Source organism: Sinocyclocheilus anshuiensis, unplaced genomic scaffold (assembly GCF_001515605.1).
Source record: "Sinocyclocheilus anshuiensis isolate Anshui unplaced genomic scaffold, SAMN03320099.WGS_v1.1 scaffold694, whole genome shotgun sequence".
NCBI classification, from domain to species: Eukaryota; Metazoa; Chordata; class Actinopteri; order Cypriniformes; family Cyprinidae; genus Sinocyclocheilus; species Sinocyclocheilus anshuiensis.
The window spans coordinates 1996698-2006346 of record NW_015542477.1 but is presented as its reverse complement, the minus strand read 5'-3'; the positions used below and the strand labels follow the sequence as shown (position 1 = coordinate 2006346).

Here is a 9649-nt window from a genome sequence, read left to right as displayed (position 1 = left end):
AATGATGATTTTTGGGCAGACTATCAATTTAAATACTAATTCAGTAGTGACTAAACACCTTAACCCAGCTGTGCCCTTCCATCTAAACCAAATCCTCACCAAAATCCAAATGTACATACTGTGCTTAATCTCTTACATTTATGCTAGCTATAAAAGCAATCCAGCATGCTTTAATAATGGCATTGAAAGGTCTACACTGACAAAGTATGTGTCGTATGAAGCGGGGAATGAGACCATTACTGTTTTGCTTTCCTGGAATTCCAGTGATGCAGATCTCTAGCCCTTTTCCAGAAACCTTTCAATGCTTCCATAATAACCTAAACCCACAAGATTCACTGCAAAACGACCTGCCCTTTTTCACCAACAGGAGCCAGAGGAACATTTTACAGCTCAGATCATCCTCTTTCATGGCCACTTAATGGATTCGCCTCCGATGTTTCTTCTAAAATTCCTTAAGAGCAATAAAAATAGACACAAATTATACTCAATTGCTTTAGATAGATTAAATGGATTTCAGTTGTGCTTTCATGTAGGGAGTGATGAAGAAAAGTCCAAGGGAAAGAGCAACCACATAACTGAAACAGAAACAGATGAAATGGAAAGAATAGGGAATCAGTGAGTGAGGAAATGAGACAGCGAGCGAGTTGGTGAATGAGTGCGAGGGAGGGAGAGATAGGCAGAAGGAACTTGCTGCCCCTGGTTGGTGTTGTGTAAGACTTGGCTGACTGTAGCAGAATAACACTCTTATTCTCTCAGTGCTTTGAACTCTGGGACCCTACAGCTCCGACCACCCCTCTCTGCAACAGCAAGAACTCACACTGAGGTGCCTCTCTCTCTCTCTCTCTCTCTCTCTCTCTCTCTCTCTCTCTCTCTCTCTCTCTACCTCTCTCACTCTCACTTTCTGTCTATCTATTTCCCTCTCCCCTTTCCTGCTTTGTCGCACTTCTCTTTCTCTTCCCATAAGTCGTACGTCTCTCTGCTCCCTGCTCATTTGTCTTTCACTTTCTCCGACATGTGCTTGTCTGCTTCTTCAGATGTGCTGCTGTACCTTTTGCACTGAAGAAACCTTCTGATGTTTTTTTTTTTTTTCTGTCCTGTTGGACTGAGAACAGGCGTGCACAGCTTCTTCAGCTGGTAAGAACCACCTGCATCATATCTGTACCATACAAATGTGTTTTATCATAGTTTCATATAAGAGACTGCTGCATGCGTAAATGTATACTGTATGTATTTCAGGTTGCATCTTTCTAAAAGCTTGTTTAAAAGTGGTTGTGTAACCCACACATTACTTCCTTGTTGCATTATGCGTGTAAGCAGTCTATGTTCAGGGTGAAAGTGAATCCACGTGCGTGTTATGGTCACACAGCAGTGTCTGGGGTCTGCAGTTGCGTGTGTTAAAATGTGTCGATAACGGGTGGTTTTTAGTTCCGTGCTGTGTGTATATGTATGTATGTGTGTGTGTGTTTCAGAACTGCACATCGTGTTTGGGATCGGTTGTCATTTCACGAGGCTATTGGAATGATCGTACCCGTTGACCCGCGGTTTTAGAGAGGGCTGACGAACTGAAAAGACTTCTGCGTCACGCGCGCACTACGCAGTTGCTATGTATTAGTTGGCACCGTCACTGGATTCAAGCGCTGAAAGAATGAACTAGAAACTTCCTCTGGAAAGAGAACTTTCCTGCCTTAAATGCAATTTGAGAAGGTTTAGATGTTATGTTTCTCTTGTTATCTGCTAGAGCTGCAGCGACATCGCGTGGTTCGTTATGTAACAGACGAACCCAGTGACCCCTCGGATTCATTGAGGCTTACTAGCAACTGATCAAATCAGTTAGTCATGCATCGTTGACTTTAATGAACTCTTAGCTTTGGGTTGGTTTAGTTAGAAACTACAAATATTGAAAGTAACTTGAGCTTATTTAACCAGATATGATATTTATAGATTCATGCTTATATAAGTGTTTGTGTGCGCGCGCGTATGTGTGTGTACAGGTTTATAAATATGTTTAATATTACATAAAAAATGTACAAACAAATTTAAAGAGTTGACAAGAGTAACAGTTTGATGCTGTGTTGTAATCAGTGAAAACGTTATGGATATGGTTTAAGGACATTAATTATATCAACAAGATTTATTGTTTGTTTGTTATTGTCTGATATTAGATTTTTTTTCAGCCATTATTGTATGTTTAGCTGTTTCTGTTTATTTTAAGATTGGTTTTGTACTATTTCTATAATCTAGCACTAATTTAATGGTAGATTATAGAAAACATTTAATCCTTTGTCTAGAGTTTTTTTTTAGAACAAAATTATTTAATGCTTACAAGTAATGATAGAATTGCTGTGTGCATTTGTGCATAAAATGAATTGTTTATAATGTTTATAATCTAATTAGCATCCCAGATGTCTATAATATATATATATATATATATATATATATTAAAAGGAATATTTTTCTTTTTCATATTGTTTATTATAATAATGTTAAGATTCCTAAATTCACTTGGAGCATACAAGTCATTCATTCATTCATTCATTCAGCTATTTCATCTATTATCTAATTATATGTATTTATTTAGTTTTTTTTTTTTTATCAAAGTAGATATTTATAAATAGATTTATAAAATCATTTGTTCAATAAATTATGAAATGTATTATTTGCTTATCTGTTTTTGCCAGGAATTCAGTATTGGGCAGACCTAATCTGTATGATTTCGTTTTCATTCTTCAACTGAGATTTAAAAACGAAAAAAAAAAAAAAAAATCAGTTTAACAATTTAGGAAATTTAAAAGCAGAAGTGTTTGGGACGAATACTGACATAATGCATCATAACAGAATTTATCACAGACCTTCCTTATGTTGTGTTCTTTTTCCTTCAAGTCTACAAAATATCCAGAAGATGGCGCCATAGACCAGTGTGAGTTCTTGGCCCTTCTGTTACTAAAAAGATGTTCCTGTATCTGACATCCACACGTTTTTGCCACACATTGTGTTTAAGAAATTAATAGGCTTGTGACCTGTAGGGGCATTAAACTGTTGAAGGAGGCTTATTTGGATGTTTGACATGAATTTCTCCTATCTAGAGAGATAATTGGTGTCTTTCTTTCAGCCTGTGAAGTTGTTGCCTGACCTGCATTCGGTCATTTTTCCATGTTTTCCTGTTGGTCTTTTGTGACAATGAACAAATGTACTTCGTTGGATGATGTAATGCCACGCCTCAGTCATACACTGTGTGTGTGTGTATATAATATGTCATCTCTATGTAATTTTCTGTGAACAGAATTGAATACAGTTTTTGTGCAATTTTGTAACATTTTTGTGCTTGAACACATACATTGCTGGAAGTGAAAATACAGTTGTAGTTGTTCTGTTGGTTCTGGCATATCCAGGTGGTCAAGAAATCTTTTACTTGACAGTTCTTAGATTATATTTTGCATAAGGAAAATTACCAAAAAAGTACTACTAATAATAAGTTATTTTCATGCACGTTTGGTGCTTACATTGCAGATTCACTAAAATAATTATTGGGGTACAGAGTCATTACATTTTAATTTGACCTAGTTCATTTTGTGGTCACTTAGAACTAACCATCTTTAGAGTTTTTTTGTTTGATGCTTTATTTATTTATTTATTTTCCACTCAAAATAGTTTGAGATCAAACAGATGATCCCTTGCTATAATGGAGAAAAATTATAATATTATGAAAATTTTGAAATACGATTGTAAGTACACATAATGGTTGCATTAGTTAAGTTGAACTTATTTCCTCCTGATATTAACTATTTCTGTTTTACACAGTATTAAGAATTAAAGGGGAATGAGCTTAATTTATGTGAAAATAATGTCATAAGCTAAAACCTACAATGATCCTCATAGGCTTTACTGTCTTCATGCAAAATGTAATGTCTTATATCTCTTTTTAAGGTGAATTAAGGCCTGGACATTTTGCCCATTCATTATCACATCAGAACTCATTTAGTGCTATTTAACAAATTTACTTTCACAACAAAATTGGTAATTTTTTTTCTGTTATCTGAGCATCAATGACCGTTTTTGATTAAGTGATTGATGACAGATGTTTAGTGTTCACTGTTGCCCAGCAGAGGGTGAAGGGTGTAATTATATGTTAATTCAGTGCCACTCTTGTGGAGTCACTCTTTCCTAATGGAGCTGTCAGTCCATCAGGAATATGGAAAGGATACATAAAACAGATGAAAATGTTCAATATAAATTTATGGAGTTGTAAGTTTTTACTGGCCTCTAATGAATGACAGGTGACCATGTCGCCAGCTTATTCGGAGCTGCAAAAGACTGTTACTTACTGAACAAGACTTTTCTTTATGGCGTTTTCGTGATTTGTTTCTGATGGCTGTTTTGTCTAGTATCTCACAGACTTGTGTGAGTCACAGTTCGAACCCAACATCTCTCTTTGTGTCTCTCTCAGTGGGAGGCAGGACCACGTGTACTCTACCCCCTCGCAGGAAAGTCAGTTGTTATAACTTCAACCAGCGGGCACTTTTATGGAACTCTGAACCAGTCCGCTGACCACTATTTTATTTGCATTGTAAAATATCATACTTTGTCCATCTTACTTTTTATTTCAGAAGTACTGAGTCAACTTGAAGTTAATTGGATACTATAATGTGTGTGTGTGTGTGTGTGTGTGTATGTATGTAATGAAATATACAATATCTGCTGTATATATAAAGAAGTTATATAAAAAATATTAGATGATATTAAATGTTATATTTACACTACTTGATTTTTTTTTACAAGTTTTTTGTTTTTTAAAGAAGTCCCTTCTGCTAGCCAAGCCTGCATTTATTTGATCCAAAATAAAGCAAAAGCAGTAATATTTTGAAATATTTTTACTATTTAAAATAACTGTTTTCTATTTGAATATATTTTAAAATATAATTTATTCCTGTGATTTCAAGCTGAATTTTTAGCATCATTACTCCAGTCACATGATCCTTCGGAAATCATTCTAATATTCTGATTTGCTGCTCAAAAATCATTTATTATTATTATTTTTATTATGTTGAAAACAGCTGAGTAGGTATTTTTCATGTTTCTTTAGGATGAATAGAAAGTTCAGTAGAACAGCGTTTATCTGAAATAGAAATCTTTTGTAACATTATAAATGTCTTTATCATCACTTTTGATCAATTTAAAACATCCTTGCTAAATAAAAGCATTAATTTATATATAGAAAAAAAATAAAATAAAATTATACTGACTCCAAGCTTTTGAATGCTATAGTGTATAATGTTACAAAAGCTTTTTATTTAAGATAAATGCTGATCTTTGGATCTTTCTATTCATCAAAGAATTCTGAAAAAATGTACTCAACTGTTTTAAATATTGATAATAATAATTGTTTTTTGAGCAGCAAATCAGCATATTAGAATGACTTATAAAGGATCATGCGACTGGTGTAATGCTGAAAATTTCACTTTGAAATCACAGAAATAAATTGCATTTTAAAATGCATTCAAATAGAAAGCAGTTATTTTAAATAGTAAGTAATCTATATAAGTATATATATATATCATATACAGTCGTATTTACATGATTTTCTAAGGTACGTTATGGAACACCATGGTATTACAGTAGTATATTTCAAACAAAAAAAAAAGTGTATTATCATGGCATCATTTTCAAAAAACACACTAGTACCTCTATGAATAGTCAGTCATTTTTGTGAATATATTGCTGTCAATAATAGTTGTTATCATTGCTGTTTTTGTCAGTTTGGAATTGACCACATTTTTCTGTAAATCAACAGTTTATTCTTAATTTGAGTATAAAAACATGATGGCTTTTTATTTCAGTGTTTACACTTGAATAAAAGCCATCATTTAGAGAATCCCTCATACAAGGGTGTGTGTGGCAGATTTCCTCCAGCTATTTACACGGTCAGTGTGTTTCTACAATATCATTTTGCCGTAATCAGCTTTGAAACACGTTTGTGTATGGAAGGCAAAGAACTATTAGTGTATTTAATCAGTATGATTTAAGCCTCTCGTGCATTTGAAATAACGCACCTGGCTACACTGCATTTCTCTATATAAAGTCGTACAACTGTTGCAGTGTAGTGTAGTATAAAGTGTGTTTGAGGGACTATGCAGTGTGCACAAATGAAAAAGATCCTGAAATAAAATTGCAATTGCTGCCCTGAAGCTGTAACCAGCTATGACAATAAAAATGTCAGGGTTGGGTCAGTGTATATTATGTTTCATATCATCTTCCAGTAGATTTGGTGTGTCGCTGTTTATTCACAAACTTTCAAATGCACTTAGCCAAAAAAAATAATTACGTGTTATATGTAATTCTGGTACTTTAAAATGAATTCATACAAAAGTTACTTTTATAAAGAGTGGATATACTTAAATATATATATATATTGTCTATATTTATCACGTTTTGGCATATTGTCATAAAAGAAACCGTTAAAGAGACTGTATTTTCTTGTCTTTCAGTGTGTTACATTTGCTGCTTTATCACATTATTCTTCCACTCTCTTCATTGCCATTCTCAGATTTGTTTATGTGATAAACAGTTTTACGTTAGATTCTTGTTATTTGATTTATTTTATTCTTAAAATTGAAACAATTAAAATCAAAACAATACATACATTTGGACAAAAAATCCACAGGTTGCTTAAAACATTTTACAGAACAATGAACTATTTGTTTTTAAACAGTCTAACTGTCCGTTAACTTGCACAGACACAAATTTCTCTTGCTATCCAAATGTTTTGCGTGCCATGAAACAATTTTAATTGGTTTCAAATGGCTATAGAGAAATTTTAACACAAACTCTACACCTTAAATAAAACTAAAGGATATTTGTTCAATTTGTGAGCTTTTTTTTCTTTCCTTTTTTTTTTTTGTTTGAGTTTGTCCGAGTTTGCTAATTTCTGGGCATATGTTCAGTAAATTGGTCTATGTTAGACGCACACACACTCGTGCAACACACTATTAACCATTATCCAGATTCTGAAGCCCCTCTCACTGTTTTGGGAAACTCTTTTTGTAACATAAACTTGAGTAATATACCAAATCCACTTACAATCATGTGAACAGCATTGCCCAGGTGCACACAAATACCCCCATACCTCACCCTTCCCTGTCCCCTCAATCGCCACACAATGGCATTGTAATCGGGCACGTCATTCATGATTGTGGGTGGGTTTGAGTTGTGAGTCAGACCTGTACCTGCTCAGGGCTGTGAAACCGCATTTGAGACACACAAAAGGAAACGGCCTATTCATACGGGTGATGTGACAGGTGTAAATGTGTGCAGACGTGCCTGTTTATGTGTTAAAGGTGAAGCAGTACTGATGTTCAGCACGAGGTCTTAAGATCCCAGTATAATTTTCTCTCTATTTTAATTCCACATTTTTTTTTCTTTATTTGAATAAATATCCTCTTTGTGCTAAAACATGGATAAAAGCTCTTTTTATATCTGGAGAAACTTGTTTGTGGGATGAATGAAATGCAGGCGTTTTCATTGATTAATTTCTCTCATTCACCAGAAGGACAATGATGTGACACTCCTCCATGACTGATAAAACTAGCAGCTCAGCCTATGAGTTTACCATAGTGTTAACATCCTAAAGAAAAGCTCTTGATTACCTAGAACAAGATAGCGTGCAACATTTTTGATTGATAAAGGGTCATAGGATTCTGTAAGGGGATGTTTTGCATGACACATGACATTGTCAACTTTCATTGAAAGTGAATGTTGTTTTTTTTTAGAGGGTTTTGTAAGAAGTATGCTAGAATAATCTGTACCATCTGTGACAGATTATAATCTCGTTTACATCTTGTAGTCCTTTAAAACATTTTTTAGTAATACTGTATTTTAAGGTGTCCTTGTTACACATGTTTCATGTACTTACTATTATAATAACAATAAATTATGCATAATTGCATGCAAGTAACACAAGCCAAATCCTAACCCTAACCATATAGTAAGCACATGTAGTTAATTAATATTTCTCAGTACTTAAATGTATAATTGCACTGGAACAAGGACACCTTAAAATAAAGTGTAACCCATTTTTTTAGTAACTACATTTAAGATTTCACTTGTTATCATTAAATAAATTAGTTAACATGAACTAGCAATGAACAATACTGTAAGTCTTTATTAATCGTTTTTTAACGTTAATTTTAACATTTATTAAAATTTGTTAACATTAAAACAGTAAATAATTGTATTTCTATTAACTAGAATGAGCCAATTTTAATACATGCTTTAAAAATATTGTTAGTTTGTTAGATAATGCATTATCTAATGTTAACAAATGAGACCTTATTGCAAAGTGTTAGTCTTTTTTCAGTCGCAGGTCTTGTTTATTATCAGTTTCTGACATCACCTGCAGACCGTTGTCTTAAAATATTTGTAAGAACATAAACTCTGATATCTAGAGAATCTGGTTTGTTGCAGTTCTGAATAGGAGAGGTGGCAGTTTTGTTCATGATGAGGCCAGTAAATTATGAATTAGAAAGGCGTTGGGGTTTGTGCCGCTTGATGTCTTTCTAGAGCGGGACACTATCTTCCCTCCTGACAGATCAAAACAAATTAGGGCATAAATGGCTGGGCTTTTGATTGTTTTGAAATTTTACGATCAGCCCATGTCATCGGTGATGTATGCAAGACCAAATATGTCTGTAACCAGTCAATCAGTGTAATTTTTCTCTCTTTTTGTGCCAGAAATGTTCATAATAATTGTTTGAAGCCAGTCTCCTGACAGTCTCACCTCATTGTCCTTGGGCCGGACAGCATGTGTGGGTTCCGGTGGCATTGCAGTGGGTGGAGGAACTAGAATGAGCTCATGTGGTTGAAAATCCCACATTGATAAATCATGGACTAACCCCCACGCATGCATACACACACACCTAACCACACATTATTTCAACCCAGGGGACGCTGTCTCATAGTCACCAAAATGCACACATACACACCGTCTATCACTCCAGATTGCAAACTGAACATTCCTCGTCATTGGTGATTGATCATGCCGTCCAAAGTGAACTGGATGATATTTCCTACACACATATGAAAATGAGTTTCACAGAAGCTTTGTGGGTGCCACAGATGACCTCACTGATAGTCTGAAGTGATCGTCCAAGCCTGATCTAGGGCTTAAGTAACGTAAGAGAACAGCATAATGAAATCAGATCAAAGTCATTTAAAAAATCTTATGAAGGGATTGTTTGTGGATGAAATTGGTTGATATAATTTAAGGAATTGTATCTAATATATTTATTTTTTATTTATTAATTTTTACATACCTTTATGTATTTTTAGTGTGTGTGTGTGTGTGTGAGAGAGAGAGAGAGAGAGAGAGAGAGTGTATACACTGGAAAAAATTTTAGAAAATGATGAAACTCAGAAATTGCTAATAATTTTCACCAACAGTTACAAAGAAATAGGAAGTAAAAAAGGAAGTAAAACACTGAATTAAAGGTGAAATGTTGAAGTAAAAAACTGAAATATTTTTTTTGGACAACATAATCCATCTTTGTTTTATTTACAACTTTGAAAAAAAAAGCATTTTCTGAATTATATACACACACACACACACACACACACATGCATACACACACACATACACACACACACACACACACACAAA

The 9649-nt window shown here is 34.1% G+C and overlaps 1 protein-coding gene across 1 annotated transcript in view; it reads left to right on the top strand.

The window, feature by feature from the left end:
- The first annotated feature begins 930 nt into the window (after nucleotides 1-930).
- The window catches only part of LOC107693954 (vacuole membrane protein 1-like), a 56455-nt gene continuing 47736 nt past the window's right edge, over nucleotides 931-9649 (top strand). Inside the window, exon 1 of the mRNA XM_016493528.1 lies at nucleotides 931-1134. The gene's annotated coding sequence lies outside the window, so the exon portion shown is untranslated. The remainder of the gene's footprint in view (nucleotides 1135-9649) is intronic.